This window comes from Epinephelus fuscoguttatus, linkage group LG15 (genome assembly GCF_011397635.1).
Source record: "Epinephelus fuscoguttatus linkage group LG15, E.fuscoguttatus.final_Chr_v1".
Lineage (NCBI taxonomy): Eukaryota > Metazoa > Chordata > Actinopteri > Perciformes > Serranidae > Epinephelus > Epinephelus fuscoguttatus.
Genome location: NC_064766.1, coordinates 33204342 through 33222972, shown reverse-complemented (window position 1 = coordinate 33222972; position 18631 = coordinate 33204342).

Genomic DNA, 18631 nt, shown 5'->3' with positions numbered 1-18631 from the left:
AGGAAACTTGTTCCACTTATTTATTTCACTTCTATTTATTTTTCAACTACTCTTTGACTGATGACATTGTAAAAACAAAAATAAAAAAAATAAAATACAGTTAATAATGACACGCTGTCCTCTATGATATCAAAAAGAAAATGCTTTATTTCCTGGATTTACTTTTACTAAGGAATAAACTGATTTGACCACCATGTTGGGTGGTATTTGTTATATAAGCCGGAAAGTGAAACTGCATTGATATGAAATGTTGCCATGAAATGTAAATGTTGACAAAATGTGATCTTGACTGTTTGAGGAGCTCCTATATGCTGAAACTGAGGATTTATTGTTGGATAACCTTGGATATTGCTGTCAAATTTAGCTCTAGTTTGACTTAAACATGTACTATATAGTTCCTTTTTTAATACATTTTCTACATATTAATAAAATATTCAAATAGTCTCATCTGGTGTATTGTGTTCCTTTTTTTGTTTCTTTTTACTTTTAACGAGGCCTTTAAAATCCATGGACAAAATCTCTGAATCAACTGAGCCTGAGTTCGATTTGTTCACTTTTGGAGTCAAGTTTTATATAAAAGAAGTCGAGCTGTGGTTACTGTAACTACTCCCCCTTTTTACTCCTATGAAATAATGAAGTACCGAGAGCCAACTGACTCCGAGTCGTAAACTTTTCAAAGTATCTTCAACTCTAATTGGAGGCCATTAAAAACTGAAGTCAGGCCAGCAGCAGCTACGAGTGAACAGTGAAAGTGCCGTCGAACAGTTAGCTACTGTGGTTCTAGGACCTCCAATTTATGCTCACACACAGAGCGGACCTGCGGTCTGACAACAAGAGCCCAATTTTACATGATTAGACTGTCAGAGTTACAAAAAGGCTTATTTTTAGAGCAGGTGCTAAAATGCCTCAGTTTAAAGGAACAGTTCAACATTTTGTGCTCGTAAATACAACATGGTTTTACGGGGGGTCCTAACTGTTTCTTGAGAGTTGTGACTGTGAAGTTGCCAGTTAACCAGCAAAGACTTCAGGAAGTTGCTGCTCTTGGCCAAGATGCAATACACCGTGGTAATCAGTGAGCTTAGAGGTGCTGGTAGGCGGATTTTGTTCCTTTAGACAGAGCCAGGCTGTTTCCAGTCTGTCTGCTCAGCTAAGATAACTAGGAGCTGGTGGTGGAAGCTTCACATTCACTGTACAGACATGTGGTATTAAACTCCTCATCCAACTCTCACCAAGAAAGCAAATTAGTATATTTCCCAAAATGTCAAACTATTGCTTGGTGTCCCCTTTCTACCCATAGGAAGTACAGCGCTGTCATTAACCTACATACAACAACTTACTCCTGAACATCAGCAAACTAAGAAGACGATAGTGGACTTTCGGAAGACGCAACCAAGGAACTACGCTCCCTTAATACAAATGGGTCTTTGGTGGAGAGGGTGGATAGCTTTAAATACCTCATCACAAGAGCCTGACCTGAGCACTGCATACTGACACAGCGGTGTCAGAAAAGTAAGGCAGAGACTATTTACCTCAGGCACCTGAGGAAAGCTCAGGCATCCCCTCAAACACTGACAAATTTCTACTTCTGCAACATCGAGAGCCTCCTGATGGGGAACATCCCCGCTTGGTACAGAAAAAACACAGAATAAGGCCCTGCAAAGAGTGGTTCATTCAGCTGAACACACTACAGGCGTGCCGCCCTGCATAAAGGACCTTTATACCAGATGCTGCAAAAATAAGACCAGGAGAATCATAAAAGACCCAATCCATCCAGATAACTGCCTGTTCACCCTGTTCAGATCAGGAAGAAGGTACTGGTTACACCACCAAGCTTCCACCTTCAAGCCACAAGGATCCTAAATGAAGACACTGACTTATCCTAACATTTACTTATACAAAAATAATGAATTATAAATTAACAGTTACACAGTAGCTATAATAAAGTGGTAACTTCAGATGATGCTCCAGCAGGGGTATTTGATGGGTAGACTAAAAGTGCCTGTCAGTATTTGGATGTAACAATGAATGTGTTTGAAATCAAGATGCACTCTCTACCACATACTCAATCAGTATGTACTACATACTGACCACTAAATTAACAATTAAAGGGATACTTTGCTGATTTTTTCACTAGGTTTGTGTCACCACAGTGAATGGTGTCAAGGCGCCCCGCATACAGGGCTTGACAGTAGGTGAGATGGCTGCCAAGCTGCAGCCCACTACTCGAGACAAACAAACAACACAACCAGTTGTTTTTTAGTAAGTCATCGTTGCATTTCCACCACTGCTATTCCACAGGCTAGTTAATAACATGTCAGACAGGAAATCCAAAGTGTGGGATCATTTTGAGAAGGTGAAGGACGAACCCAAGGTGATATGTAAACTCATCTTCATTGGTCGACTACAAACATGACTTATCATCTGAAACATGGAAGTAGCTACATGCCCATTAGCCCACAGTGTCATTAACAGGCGGCTCGCTCAGTGTGTGACGTGCACTTGTAGATAAAATATAGGCCTATATAGGTTTTTCATGCCTAAATGTAACCACACATTAACCTCAGAGCTGTTGAAATGTAAAGTTAAACATAACAATGGCATTTATAACACATCCATGATTTGCAGAAACGTACGATGCCAGCATTAATTAAGGCAACTGGGTTGGACCACCAACTGTTTGATTAAAAAAATAATATATTCTAATAATAATCTTCAAATACAGCCAGTTTGAGCATCTTACCTCATGCACAACTACACACCCATGCATTACAGCAGCTACAGATTTGATCGCAAAAACAGATACAACCCTCAATTCAGCAGTTTTGAGATTCATTGTTTAATTACTGCGTGTTTTAATTATCCATTAATTATCCATTCAAATGTCTGGTCAGCAGAAACAACTGGGTAAATAATGAGCCTGCATGAAGTTTGTGAATACATTACAGTCAGACACAAATAAATGAGCAACACAGCACTGGTAGTGTAGTAAAGGTCAGAGAGATAAGCTCTTGTTCAGCCTTTATCAAAACAAAACACTTCTCATGAACAGCTGCGTCATGAAAACAATGCTCACAGTTTGACAAGGTTTTCCATCAGTCATGAGGAAGTGTACAAGTGGAGCTTTTGTTGGACACAAACTGCTGTGAGTGGCTTCAGTCTTACAGCAACTCGTCCCTGAATACCCAAACTGATGATTGTTTTTCTTCCTCTTTCCCTGCAATATTATAAAACTTTTTAATAAATAATTTACTCAACACATCCTTCAACTGATGACAGAACTCCACAGAGAGCAGACACTGGTCATATTTATCAGGATCAACAATCATTATACTGTATGATTAATATAACGAATGATAAACCCTGCTGAGTTTACGACACCACTGCCACAGTCTGCTGGGTTCATACACTGCAGTAAAGCCTGTGTTTGTACTTCTTACATGACGGATATCTCACACTTTCCCCGTTTCCTCGACATTTAGCTTTTTTCCATACGACAGTAAATATTCTTTTCTGTGGTGTTACTTGCAAAACATTTTCATACAGTCATCATAATTGAATGCACATGGAATATGGTTATTATTTTTTATTCTGCCCAGCAGAGGGGGTAAATTAACAGCTGCAGCCTGAACTAAGTGTTTCATGTTGATCCAGAATGCTACTTGTTCCATTATATTGTATTATTTATCAGGTTGTGAGAGTTGTGACCTGCGGCAGCTGTCAAAATTACAACTGTTTGGATTATTTCTGCTCAAACCTTTTATGTATTTTGTGTGTTTCTGTGGTGAGTGAGCATGCATCTTGCTGTAGTGCTACTCCACATTTACAGCTGACAATAATTAGCTCTCAGACAGCTGGAAAAACACGATTTCAAAACAAAACCACAGACCACACAGTCAGCTGAACCTGCCTGGGTGGCAGAAATGACTTGAACCTTTCAAGTTATGTTAGGATTGATCTCATCTCGAAACAAATTAGGAGAAGTTGATTTTGAACGTGATAATATGTTGTACCACGAACAAAGATACTGTACCTCTTACACACTGATTTTCATCTTAATCTGTGTGTTGGGCTGATAATATATATTTGTGATTACAATAATTCCACATTATTATTTTGGACTAACAAAATGTCAGTCTAGGAGCGCTTCCTGGACTCAAGACAAGTTTTGTTGAGGTGCTCTTTGGAAGGGAATCTTTAGACTGAGAAAACAAGGAAGACTCCGAGCCACTCTCAGTTGAACAAAGTTAAAAAGCCTTTATTTTAATGGCTTGGTAACATTTCCCTTTAAAAAAAAAAACAAACTCTGACGCGTTTCGGCAATTAAGCCTTCATCAGGGAGTCAAACAGTTCTCAACAGGAAGGAGAGAATAATTCCACATTATTATTTTGGACTGTTGCAGAGTTACTCCTGTTAATTCATGCGTAAAAGCCACAGAGCCATTGGAGAGGGGCTAAAGAGCCGTAGGTTGCCAAGCCCTAGCTTTAGGGGACGGTTGTGAGTGTGAGGTGAGAGCAAAGTTAGGTGTGCTGCACCTCACCACCCTCCACTGTGTTTAAGACATCGTGGACTGAGTTCAAGTGACAATGACAGGGGCTTTGGGCTAACACACCAAAGTGGCTCCCCCAAATGTACCCAATAAAAGTGTAATCATTACAACCTGCTGACAGATGTAACTACTTGACTTCTAGGGATGTCCTGATCCGATATTCAGATTGGTATCAGCTGCCGATATTAGCAAAAAACGTGCATTGGCATCGGATCGGACTGCATGGAAAAATGCTGATCCAAGAACTCTGATCCAGTTTTTCATAGAGTCTGATCCAGCCCAGCGCTCCACAATTCAAGCAGTCCATTCCAGTGATCGGCTCCAGCACTTACTATCAGTCCACCAGGCCAGCATGCAGACACTCAGGAAACAGCAGCACCAGGCTGGCACTGACACTACTAAAATAACTGAAAAGGAAAGGCTGCATTGTTTGTGGAGTCTTGCTCCTATTTTAATTTCAATGTTAGACATTTTAAAGATTTCTTGTGTTGATTTATTTTTTATTTATTAAGGGGCCAAAGCAGCCAAAGCAAACCAGTTTTATGTTTTATTTAATGTTAATGTTCAAGTTTAAAGTTTCTTTATTTATCCCTGTTAATAACAAACAGGTCAGTTTCTCATACCAACTGTTGTGGATCATTCTAACTAACCTGATTTAGTAGTTGTTCTTGTTAGAGTAATATCGCTTGATCAAACCTTTTCTAACATGACTGACATGACATGACTACGCACTTGGATCAGATCAGTATCGGTACCGGCCAAAACTCAAGGCTGTAATATCGGTATTGGATCGGAAGTGAAAAAGCTGGATCGGGACATCCCTATTGACTGCAATTCTGGATTATTCACTTACCGCTTTGCCTTACAGCTATTCACCAATTAGCAACATGAGTCAACTAAAAAAATTCACAAAGACTCAAAATTAAACCCAAACTCACATCGGGCACTTCAAGCCTAAACAAATTTCTCAACTAAAATCTAAACCCTTACACCTCAGCTCTCATGCAATGACCATGAGACTCACACAGCTAGCACTATTCACACACTCTCATGCCACATGTCCATTTTCTCACGCAGTAAATAAAACAAGTTTATAACTGATGAGCTCAAAAAGAGGACAGTGACAGCGCACTGACAAAAAAGACAGAACAGCACCACAGCAACCAGCCACCGCTTGGATTTCCAAGCCCATCTAGGATATAGAAAGACTCGCATTACAGCAATTATTTATTATACATATCTAGTCAGTCCTGACAAGAAAAAAAATGTTTCCATTTTAGGTTTGCTGAGAGGTGCAATGGATTTCTTCTCAAAATGTTCCTATGACCATATACATTTTAAAACAGTATCACTGCACATTACTGTACAAAGAGAGTCAGCTCAAATGTAGTCTCGCTCACCAGACCTTTCTCAAGAAAAGAAAGGTCTGGCTGTGCCGACTCTCACTTTAAGATTGGAGAAAAAAACGCCCCGGCTTTTTTTATTTCTTTCAACCAATCACAATCATTCTTGGCGGTGCCACAGCAACGGTGCGCTTGAAAACTGCTACACAACCGGAGGAGGTATGGCGGGACTTCAGCGGGTGGCTCATTCCGCCCAGTGGGAGGCTAAACTATGCAACGAACTTCCGCCCACTCAGACTAGATCAAATGTTTAAATGCATTGAAAATGCGTAAGCTAATGGGCACCCTAGAAATGTCCTTATTTTTAATCACTTGTGAATTAGGTGAATAAATGTATTCCTTCAGAGATTAACTGAAATTTTCAATGTGATGCGGTTCAGGATGATTGTGATTGTTAATTTGAAATTATTAACTGTACAGATTTTGAGAAACTTCAAGAGAGGTCAGCTCTAATTATATTATGACGAACTGATGATTTCCTCATATTTGATCTGCCATAAAAAAAGAAAATGTTGTAGTAGTTGATATTGGATAATTTTTGATTGGATTCAGTCAAGAGTGCCGCAAAGTTAGGACAAAAAAATCGATGCGTGTAATTTTAAAAGCTACATGCTGCGGCTTTTATACGCAGGTTTTGATTACAGGACAATTTTGTCAGTCTGCCTCAGTGTTAAGCTGTAAACTCTGATTAAAAGAGATCTGTATGTGAGCTCTGGTGAGTAAAATGAAAACAAATAAAAGCAGTAAGACTGCTTCTGACTAACTTTTTCAAATTGAATTAGTTCATACAAAAGCAATACCAAGAGTCTGGCTAGTTTTTTACCATTTTTCACTGTACCAAATGCTTCAAAACAAACAACTGCCTGATAGTGATTTAGTGCCACAGAGAGTTTTGTAAGTTGTACACATAGATGCTTTACACACACCTTCTGCCCAACAGCACAGAAGATATACACAATCACCACAGTTCCAAAGTGTCACCAATTCAGTATCTGAGCAAACGTCTCACCATGTGTTTCTAAGATATGACGCTGAGTAATGGCCAGAAAAGTGTTTAATGCAGAACATTATGATGTCACAGTAAAGGTGACCTTTGACCTTTTGGATATAATTTGTCATCACTTTATCATTATATCCTATTAGACATTTGTGTGAAATGTTGTCATAATTGGCACAAGAATTTCTGAGTTATGTTTTGAGGTCAGTGACCTTGACTTTTGATCTTCAACCACCAACTTCTATTCAGTTCATGCTTGAGTCCCAGTGAATGTTTGTGCCAAATTTAAGGAAACTCCCTCAAGGTCTTCTTGAGATACTGCGTTCATGATAATGAGAGGGACACAAGGTCACAGTGACCTTGACCTTTGACCATCAAAATCTAATCATTCAATCATTATTAAGTCCGGATGAAAGTTTGTGCCAAATTTGAAAATCATTGCCCTCAAACTGTTCGTGAGATACAGCACTGACTAGAATGAGACAGATGCAACATTGCAGTGACCTTGACCTTTGACCACCAAAATCCCATCAGTTCATTGTTGAATCCAGCTGAATGTTTGTGCCTAAACTGAAGAAGTCCCTTCAAGCTGTTCTGGAGATACTGAGCTCGCTAGAATGAGACTGATGCAACTTCACAGTGAACTTGACCTTCGACCACCAAAATCTAATCAATCGCTTTTGAGTCCAAGTGGACATTCGTGCCAAATTTAAAGAAGTTCCCTCAAGGCGCTCTTGAGAAACAGCGTCACGAGAATGGGACAGACAGACAGACAACCCAAAAACAATATCAGCAGCACTGAGGCATAAAGAGCTGACACAATTCACAGACAAACACACACACAAGCGCTAACATTCAGCCTACTGTCATTAACTGAAATGATGAAGGAGAAACTTCATGTTGGCACGATGACCTGTTGCTGCTGGTATTTCTTCTGTGTGCCACTACGCCCTCTGAGTTTGTCTTCCTCACCTTCTGCCAATTACAACAGCTGACACTCACTGACTAATTAAAGGAAGAGCTGAAACTAAAGCTCTGTATTTTTGTCCAGTTAACTCGAGATATTCACCTCCGATATTATTTAGAGCTGAAGATTTATCTATTTGAGGCCTTTAACAATTTACACGCCACTCTGTTTGAAAGAAGATTAATGCATCTCTTTGCTATATCTACTAAAGAGAGAGGAGACTGTATTTTATATAGCTTATCATGTAAACAATCTTGGCGTATGCTGGAGAGAAATATAGTCTGGTTAAGAATAAGGCTGAGGTAAAACTGAGGTTTAATCAGTGTGCAAATTCAAGTAAAAATGGGTCTTTCAGACACTGACTCTGCAGCCTATTCAGATCTGACCATTGCCATACAGTTCTTGGACATTAGCAGCAGCAATGTAGTCTTTTAAATATTGTATAGTGACATTTACAACAATTCTTTGGTAAGAAAGCATGTAAATTATAAATTTGAAGTTTAATTATGCAAACATATTTAAGAACAATGTGATTGAGCCTGGTACAGTCATGATTGTTGGAGTAAAGAGTCCCAGCCTCTTTCTGGACTCCAGAGGATCTGGAGCTCAGACTTACTGAAGCTACTAGACGAGGCAGTCCATCCCATCACTGTCGTAAACATAAAATGATTTGATGACTCCAGTAAGTCAGCTTTCTAACTCTGCTAAATCCTGGTGTTTTCTTCCTCTGTTTCATGCTTTTGGTGTATTCTAGTGAAGTCCATGGTGGTTTCTCTGCAAAATCGCCCGAATCGCTTCTCCAGAAGTGCTCGAGGGCTCTTCTCTGAACTTTTGTGAAGACTTTTAATGAGTCTGACAAGCTGCAAAACCTACACATGGAGTATTCCCTAATTGTAGCGTTTTTCTACGAGCAAATTAGGTACAAAAAAAATGAAGTTTTTTAATTGTGACCACGGTACATCGAAAACTAAAAACTCATGAAAAGAATTAAACTATTTCTTCTCTAAGGCTCAATATCGCCATCCAGATGAGTCTGACGACTAAATAGAACAGCCAGCACGAGACACAGAAATCTAATTTCATTATTCATGTTCCCCCTCTGCTTACACAGTAATGAAAAGACCAGAAGTGCTGCACAAATGTCAGAAAATCTGATTCTTGTGCAGCTGAACACAGCTAAACAGCACACATGTCTGCCTGCTTCCTCTCCTCCTTTCCTCACCCCATCCATCCGCTAATGCCTCCACAGGATTGAGCACAGAGCTGGTGACGGGGTGAGGCTGATGAAAAGCGGCGTTGTGAGCCATCCCCAGCCTCCCATGCGCTCCGAGAGTCTCTTTACATCTCACTGAACCCAGAAACTTAACAGGCCCTGGCAGGCATCTGAATAAGAGGGAGGTGCAACCCAGATCTCCCAGTTAGAGTCTCTCTGTGATAGGGCTGTAAACACCAGGGCTTAATTGGGGAACCGGCCGCTTAGCAGCTTGATTTTCATCGGCCGTTTATTGATGCTCAGGGCTCCATGAGTTGGAGCGGGGGAGCCTGCACAGGGCCTCATAGATCACAGAGGCATGAAGATCTGGCTATGCACAACCTCAGTGGAGTCGAGTGTGAGGTAAGACTTGATGTGCTGCCTGAGCACTACATGCTACAACTTGAGCTGTTTGTTTGTTTGTTATAATTACAGGATCAAAAGTGATAAAAGAGAAACACCTATAACTGGAATGATCTATCTAACCATTCATTTATGTTTTCAGCACTCTTCAACACTTGTAATTAATGAATGAATGTATGAATGGAGGCTCTGAAGTTTTGAAACTGCCTAATGAGACTGTTCTTCTTCGTTTTTATCGACTAATGCTGATCGACCAACCGTGTCCTGCGCTTACACGTATTTTAGATAAATAAGTCTCTAAATAAGTCTTTACTTTCTGCAGCTGCTCAGGCTTTATCCATCCACAAGCACAACCGATAAAGCCACCACTAAATGCATCACACTCATGCCTCTACCTCCTGAACGGGCCAGCCTGTAAATGTAGATGTGAGCTGACATTGTTCAGACAGTGAGGTTATGACTAGAAAATCAGTCAGACTGACAGCTGGGCTCCAGGGGATGAATTAACTGAGAATGAACCAAGAGCAAAGGATGGAGAGAGAAACTGGCTTTACCGTTAACATACTGTTATATGCAGCTGATTTTAGACGTTCAGCCAAGCTTCTTTTGTTCAAGCTGTAGTTTTATTCATTATCTTAAATACTTGCGAAAGTCGTCTGAAAGCAGCACAAGAAAAGTGATGTCACTCCAGGTTTTAAAGAGTTTAACACTGTTCATGTCCTCTTCTGACACACTGTATGTTGTTATCAGTGTTGGGGTCATTACCTCAAAAAGTTATTACACTTTACTTGTTACCTTTTTTTTTTAAAGTAATACATTACCTTACTTAATTATTCCCTGTAGGAAATAATTTATCAAAATACTTTGTGTTACTCCGCAACACTGTTAACAATATAACATTTAACCTTACAAATACCCACATGTCGGCTGAAGTGAGCATCAATAAGAAAATTAACCCATTCAGATCCCATGTCCATTACAATTTGCCTCAGAGGGCTTTACAGCACACAACATCCCTCCGTCACCATGCCACACTGCAAACATGGCTCAGGAATGGCCCAAGGAATGTGACAAAGACCTCAAAGTGTCAACCTGGCCTCCAAATTCCCCAGATCCCACTCTGAATGAGCATCTGTGGCATGTGCCATTAACCCACCTCACAACCCACTGGACTAAATGGATCTGCCGCCAACGCACTGGTGCCAGACACTGCAGGACACTCCCAGAGATCCTGTGTCCATGCCTCGACAGGTCAGAGCCAAGTCCGATCCAAGGAGGCCCCACCTTGGATTAGGGGTACATCTGGGGTACCGGCACATCACAAGAATCCTTGAGCAGATTGGGACCTGGGAAATTTGGAAGACAGGTCGACACCTTGAGCTTTTTGTCACGCTCCACAGGCCATTTCTAAACAGTTTTTGCAGTGTGGCATGCTGCTAATTTCTGCTGGGGGGCACTGCCATTGGGGAGTACAGTTGCCATTAGGAGGGTACTGGTTCTGCAACGGTGTTGAGTGGGTGGAACATGTCAGGTGGTATCCACATGATGCGAGAACCAAAGGTTTCCCACCAGAACAATGCACTGGAACAAAATAATCAAAGTTATACACTTCACCTGTCAGTGGTTTGAATGTTCTGGCTGATAGGTGTATACATGTAATGTGTTTTAAAGCATCCCTTTATTCATTTATATGAGTTAACAATTCATGAAATATAAATAATCTCATGTTTTTTGTTTGTTTATTTGTTGGGATTTTTACCGTTAGGTGATTTCTGCATTTAGATTCTCGTCCACTGGAAAAGACAGAAAAAATAACACATAATAAAGTATCCTTTTCAAAAATATTTTTTGCTAATGATTTATGAGTGCATTAAGAGTAGAAATCCACAATAGCACAATTTTCTTTATGTATGTTTGGAACATAATTGGGTTGTGAACGGGTTAAGACAGCTCTGGTAGCAGGGGATAACTGCCTCAGAATAAAACTACATCAATATATAAAACCATATAACAGAGGTTGGCCTGCTAACACGGCCTCATACAAATATAATTCCCTCAAATTATTACGTCAATAGGCAACACAAGGCAAGTTTATTTATACAGCACATTTAAGCAACAAAGCAATTCAGTGCTTTCCATAAACCTAATGACCTAATGAAAATAATACAAGAGCCTTCTTGACACCATTAGATAATGACAGACTTAAAGGAAAAATACACATGTATTTAATCAGCGTATGAACGGCATTTAACAGACCAAACACACTCAAATAAACTCAAGCAAGTGGCTCACTTATCAAACAACAGCTTTATAGATAATTAGTCCAGCTTATTTGATGTGTTAATCATTAAAGCAGTAGGTTTACCTTGTGAGGACAAGTATCTCAAAGAGTTTGTAAGACCACTGGTTCTTTGTTGGATGATTTTTATCTTTTATCGGCCCAATTTGCAGATAATTGGAGAACTTATGTAACGCTATTAACAACATAATTGTTTGATTCGTAACTGCATTCTGATTATTGAATCAATGACAGTACCGCGTTACATTCTTGCATTACAGACAAATGTAAAGTGACCACTGTGGCACATTTCTTTTCAACATGTTACCCCTCACACTGGTCGTTATATTTGATATTTACAACAGTGGTTTCCAACCTTTTTTGTCCAACATGCCCCCATGTGGGCTCGAGTATCACACTCTGATCTGTGGGATGGTTTCATAGAATTGTTTCATCCCCACAGAGATAAATCAGCTACAGTTGCAATCAAAATTATTCAACCCCCATTGCATATTAGGCCTACTGGAAAAATATACAATTTCTCAGCTGTTTGCAATAAACAGATTACACAAGAACTGTTTAAGTAGTTCAATGAAACTAATATTACAAGGGTTTTGATCCAAATTCAACACAAAATGCTACTTTTAATGACGACTACAGTCTCAAAATTATTCAACCCCTTCATGACAAGCATCTTCAGTACTTAGTAGAGCACCCTTTTGCTGTTACGACCTGCTGCAAACGTGATGCATAGCCAGACACCAGCTTCAGACAGCGTTCCTGAGGAATCTTAGCCCATTCCTCATGGGCAATGGCCTCCAGTTCAGTAATATTCTTGGGTGTGCGTTTTGCTACCGCCTTCTTCAAATCCCACCAGAGATTTTCTATGGGGTTCAAGTCAGGCGACTGTGACGGCCACTCTAGAATCTTCCATTTCTTCTTCTGAAACCAAGCCTTGGTGGACTTTGAGGCATGCTTTGGATCATTATCCTGTTGGAAGGTCCAATGACGCCCAAGCTTCAGCTTCCTCACAGATGGCACGACGTTTTAACCTAAGATTTCCTGATACTTGACTGAATCCATCGTGCCCTCCACACGCTGCAGGTTTCCAGTGCCAGAGGCAGCAAAGCAGCCCCAGAGCATCACTGAGCCACCGCCATGCTTCACTGTAGGCAGGGTGTTCTTTTCAGCATATGCTTCATTCTTCTTCCTCCAGACATACCGCTGTTCCATAGGCCCGAAAAGTTCCAGTTTTGTTTCATCGCTCCACAGAACAGAATTCCAAAACTCCTGTGGCTTATTTATATGGTTTTGAGCATATTGGAGCCGACTTTTCTTGTGCTTTTCGGTCAGTATTGGTGTACGTCTTAGAGTCCCGGCATGGAGCCCTTCAGTGTTTAGTATGCGCCTTATAGTGCAAACTGAAACCTCAGTGCCTGCTGCCACCAAGTCTTGCTGCAGGTGTTTTGCAGTCAGGGTTTTTGAACACTTGCCTCCTCAGGAATCTGCTGGCAGCCGCTGATAGTTTCCTCTTTCTGCCACGTCCAGGTAGTGTAGCCACTGTTCCTTTAACTTTGAACTTGCGAACTATGCTTCCAACTGTATCTCTAGGAACATTCAGAGCTTTTGCTATCGTTTTGTATCCTTTTCCTTGTTTGTGCAAGGCAATGATTTTTTCTCTGAACTTTTTGGATAATTCTTTTGACTATTTCTAACATGCAATCAAACATCACTCTCAACAAACCCCTAGCCAGTCCAGGTATTTATGTGTTCTATCTCAAGCACACCTGAACTAATGAAGCCCTTGATTAGTTGCACCAGGTGTGCTTGAAACAGGGGGTTGAATAATTTTGAGACTGCAGTAGTGATTAAAAGTAGCATTTTGTGTTGAATTTGGATAAAAACCATGGTAATATTAATTTTTATTAAACTATTTCAACTGTTCTTGTCTACTTTGTTTATTGCAAACAGCTGAAAAATTGTACATTTTGCCAGTAGGCCTAATATGCAATGGGGGTTGAATAATTTTGATTGCAACTGTATATATGAATCCACACAAGAATTCTTATTATATTGATATCCTGTAGTACTACTAACGTTAGGAATGGCAGAAACTGTACATTTCCACAATTTACAGTACAATAATAACTTCACGTAACACTTTGTAAAGTGAGTTTATAAAGTGTTTCAACAGACGCACCAAAGCAGGATCCTCCAAAGAAGGCATTAACAACAACTCAAAGCCAAACAAAAGCAAGACAAAACCCATTTTGTGATGGGATCAATCAGCAATACACGACTTAAAACAAATGTGGGCCAGGAGTGTAAAGTGGTGGGGCAGCATGCCCACTAGGCTTGTGCCGGTTTGAAAATTTTCCAACCTGTTGATTTGATTTGTTTTTTGTTGATTTGTTAATTTGTTTGCTTTAAAGCCAAATATCAAACCGAACTGATATATCAAATTATATACCTACTTTTACCACTGGGGGTCGCATTTGAGCTATTTTTCCCAATAAAAGCCCATTATAGGTGTAATGCGCTTCCAATCCACTAGGTGGCGATAATACTATATTAACCGCCAATACACACAAGGTTACACAAGAAGATGAAGAAGCAGAAAGACGCTTCTCTCGCAGCAGCAGCAGACAGCTGAGTGGAGCTGCAGAGTTCGCAGTCCGTGGAGCCTCAGACGAACTAAACAAAACACTTGTAGGCTCCTCCACTTCATTTAAAAACATGCATAAACCTTATTAAGTTGTCATAATAAATGTTTCAATGCAAGATAAGTTGAATATAGTCCCTTGCCACGCCGCTGATGTGAAAAGCTCCCCGCCCCACCCGGTTTATCCGGTGGAGCTCTTAAACTGGACCGAACCGGTTAAACCGGGAATCGGCACAAGCCTAATGCCCACCCTTTCATACTTTCGACCACCGTACGTCGGATGCCCTTGCTTGGACCACTCCCATCTTTGAACTTGATCAGACACCTGCTAAAATACTCAGAACACCTTTCCGCTAGGGATGCGCGCGATTAGACGTCCGCCCTCTCGCTAGTCGGGACCACAAATATTAGTCGGTTAAACCCAGTAGTGTTTTATTTATGTACAAGGCCACTGAACTGTCATGTAGCCACCCGCCACTAGTGGGTGCTACAAAGCCGTCAGACAGCAGCCCCCCCGAGTTTTAAAACAGCACGGTAGGAAATTGGAGAGATGTCCTCTCACAAAACCAGCGCAGTTTGGCAGTACTTTTTTAGACCAGTCGAATCATCTTAATTAAAATTTTCATTTAGTCGACATGGGAATTAGTCACCAGGAACATCCCTGGTTTCCGTGTCTCCAGGTTGACATTTTACCATGATGACGTGCACACACACACTCACATGGTGAAAACAATACAAGCCATCACTACAGTGTTGCAGCCGGTAATTATTAATAAATGATACAAACAAATAAAAACAGTGAGAGGAATATAAAGATGATAAAAGTAATTAAAGGACGACGACATCACATAAAAGAAAGTCTATAAAAATGAGTTTTAAGAAGTTATTTAAACAAAGTCACTGATTCTGCGAGGCGAGCCTTATCTCCTCAGGCAGGTCGTTCCAAAGCTGAGACGCTCTGATGGATAAAAGCACAGTCACCTTTCGATTTAAGCCTCGACTCTGGAACAGCCAGAAAGGCCAAGCTGAGGATCAGGGGCTGCGAACTGGCTCACATGGAGTTCACATGTCTGCTATATAGCTTAAGGCTCGACCCAGATGAGCTTTAAGAGTGATCCTCAACCTTGAATATACTTTTAGCTTTTTGTTGTACTTTCTCTCACCAGTCTGTATGCTGTTTAAACAAACGACTCCAGTTCAAAGTTAAACTGTGTATTGTGCAGTCAGTTGAGCTCTTCCACCACCTTGTCATATACTCCCTGTTTACTGGAGAAAATACCGTCTGGTTTCATTGATTTACATAACGTCAAACTCTCCCCGTGATGTGACTGCGTGCATTTAGCTGTGTTATAACTGTGTTCACTGTCTGCACACTGTTGCCAGAGTTTTTCTCCAATTTGTTTTTTCCAGCTCCAAAGAAGTGCTGTCCCATTTTCTATTCATGATTTAAGGCCAAATAGGAAATGGAGTTTGATTTTTCCAGTGTGCCAGCAGCGCTCCTTAATGCCCCCCCGACTCTGCATCAGCTGAACTGCACAGACGACCTCAGGAGCCTTTCAGATGAGAGGAAGCTGACACACATATGAAAGTGTCTCTCAGGGCTGCGGTGACCTGAGGGACGAGCTCGGCACAGAGTCTGTACTCTATCACAGCACCTACAGTAAAAGCAATGTTACATGCTCAAAACTTTGGATAGGGATGTTTTTGCAGAGGGCACAGCGCAGGAGTGTGTGTGTTCGTAAGAGCATCATATTTGCTGTTTGATAGGGTTAGGAAACTCTCCGCACTTCATGATTCGATTCTGATTCAGAGGCTGAGCTGTGATTACAAGACTATTATTGATGCATCCAAAATTTTGGATTTCTATTCAATAGTAGCAAGATAAAATCTAAGCATGACACACGTTTATGTCTGTTATGTTTCAGCATTCAGCTGTTCCATCATCAGAAATATACAGCCTTAACTAACTTTTGCCATCAAATATTTAACACACTTGGGACAGTTTTTGGCGTGAACCTTAACCCTGATGCGCTTATGGCCCTGGTTGGAGTTTCAACACCTAAAACACCAAACTTCCCATTGATAAAACAGCGTGTTTTGGCTTTCAACAACTCTATTAGTTAGGCGTCTCATCTTGTTTCAGTGGAAACACACTCTTCCACCCTCACAAACAACAGCTGGCTTAAGGAGATCCAAAACCGCCTCATTCTTGAAAAGGTTAGATTTTCCCTTGGAGACAAGACCTTGAAGCTCTTTATGTAGTTTTTTTATTTATTTATTTTTTACTTTTTATTTACTTTTATTTTATTTTATTTCTTTTAATTCTTTTCTATTTTATTCATTTATTTTTAATGTTATTAATGTAGTTTTATCTTTTTATTTATTTATTTATTTATTTCCCTTATCTTATTACTATTATCATTTTCTATGTGCGTCTGATGCTTGATTTAAACATCAGCCGCCTCTCTCTCTTTGCACTGATATTACTGATTTGTCTGATTTTATGATCTATGGATACTTTGCTGTTTGTTTTTTTTACTGTGTCTTGTAAGGTCTCCTTGAGTGCTCTAAAAGGCGCCGTTAAATAAAAGGCATTATTATAGTCATTATTATTTATTATCGTGCTTGCAAGATTTGACGTAAATATGGCACAACAACTGGCTAACAAGATCTTGAATCCATCTTGTTGGTCTTCTGGTTTCCTTTTTTGAATGGCGAATACAGACTGCCGCTGCCTGCTGGTATGAAGAGTTTACTTCTTCTCAGGCACGCGGAGAACGTACGTGCTCGTGGCTGTCGTTAATGTGGTGTGTTCAGCACAGCTTTTCTGGCTGAGACACAGCCAATGTGAGGTGATGCCACAGTCGGCCTTCATCACAACTTCTTTGATGTCAGTTTGGTGCGTCTAAGCCTTTATTGGAGCTACTCATACAAAAATAATGTTCACTTAAGCCGCCGTGGGTGAAGTCTGTTTTGTTAACAGGTGACATTGATTAACAGCGATTACCCAGGAGAGGGGACTGGATACTGCGATAATAACGAGATGAGAATATGTGACACAGTGAGGAGATTAATGCAAGCAAAAGATTCAATTACTGTCATGTTGATATAAATTGAAGTTGAGCAGAGTTTTTAAAGAAAATGTGTTTCCTATTTCTTCTCCCTGCAGAGTGAAAATTTCTAATTGGACTTCACCGTTGTGTCAAAATGTTCCTGTAGCTACCAAATCTGAAATTAACAACCTTTTATTGTTTTCACTTAAAAAGCTGTGACACTGCACACTGAGTCTTGCTATTTTAAACACTCACAACGACAAAAAAACAGGGAAGTGCACTTTTGTACTTCTTGGTTATCCCATGACCACATAAGGTCACACCACTGTGTGTCTGTCTGTCTGTCTTACAAGACTATCAGACATTATTATGGCAGGAAACACCAGTCAAAGTCTGTCTTTAAAAGATAATGACGCAGCTATTATTATGCAGCATTAATCTGCTTTAGCACTGAACTGTTCATGTCCTCTTTAAACTCAAAGACTATCCATCCGTCTATCTATTTGAGTTTAGCAGTTTCTTCATGCATAATCTATTTTTCATCCTTGTTTTTTTCTGGCTACCTTAAATTCAAATCTCCATGGCAACCCAAATATCTTGGCTAGCTTGAGTGACTTTTTATTCCCACAGTGTCTCATGTTGCTTCTTCTGTATTTGGAAGTACTGCGGAGCAAAGAGGAACTTAGAAAGTCCCCAATGATTAAATGTAAGCACATTGGAAAAATACTTCCTTTACTGTAAACTTACAGTGTCGCCCTTTTTATTTATTTATGTAGCAGAGTAGACCAAAGTTTTGTTCTTCACAAGCCAAGAAAGAAAAGTTTAAAGTCCCTGAATACAGCGTGTGTCATATGATAACTATGCTGAGATTATTACGTAATTAAATGTTAAAATAACTCAGACTGACCTCACAGTTGGAATGTGTAATTAGGTGCCCTTGTAAAAGCCTTACGTTTACATGCCAGCCAATAGCTCTTTAAATGATGGCTTTTCTCGAGTGCAAAAGGCAATTCCTTATATAGACTAATCATGTCGTCGTCTCGCTTTCACTCTCTGCCTGTTTTCACAGCACCGGGCCCAAACATTTTACAGGACTGAATCACAGCTAA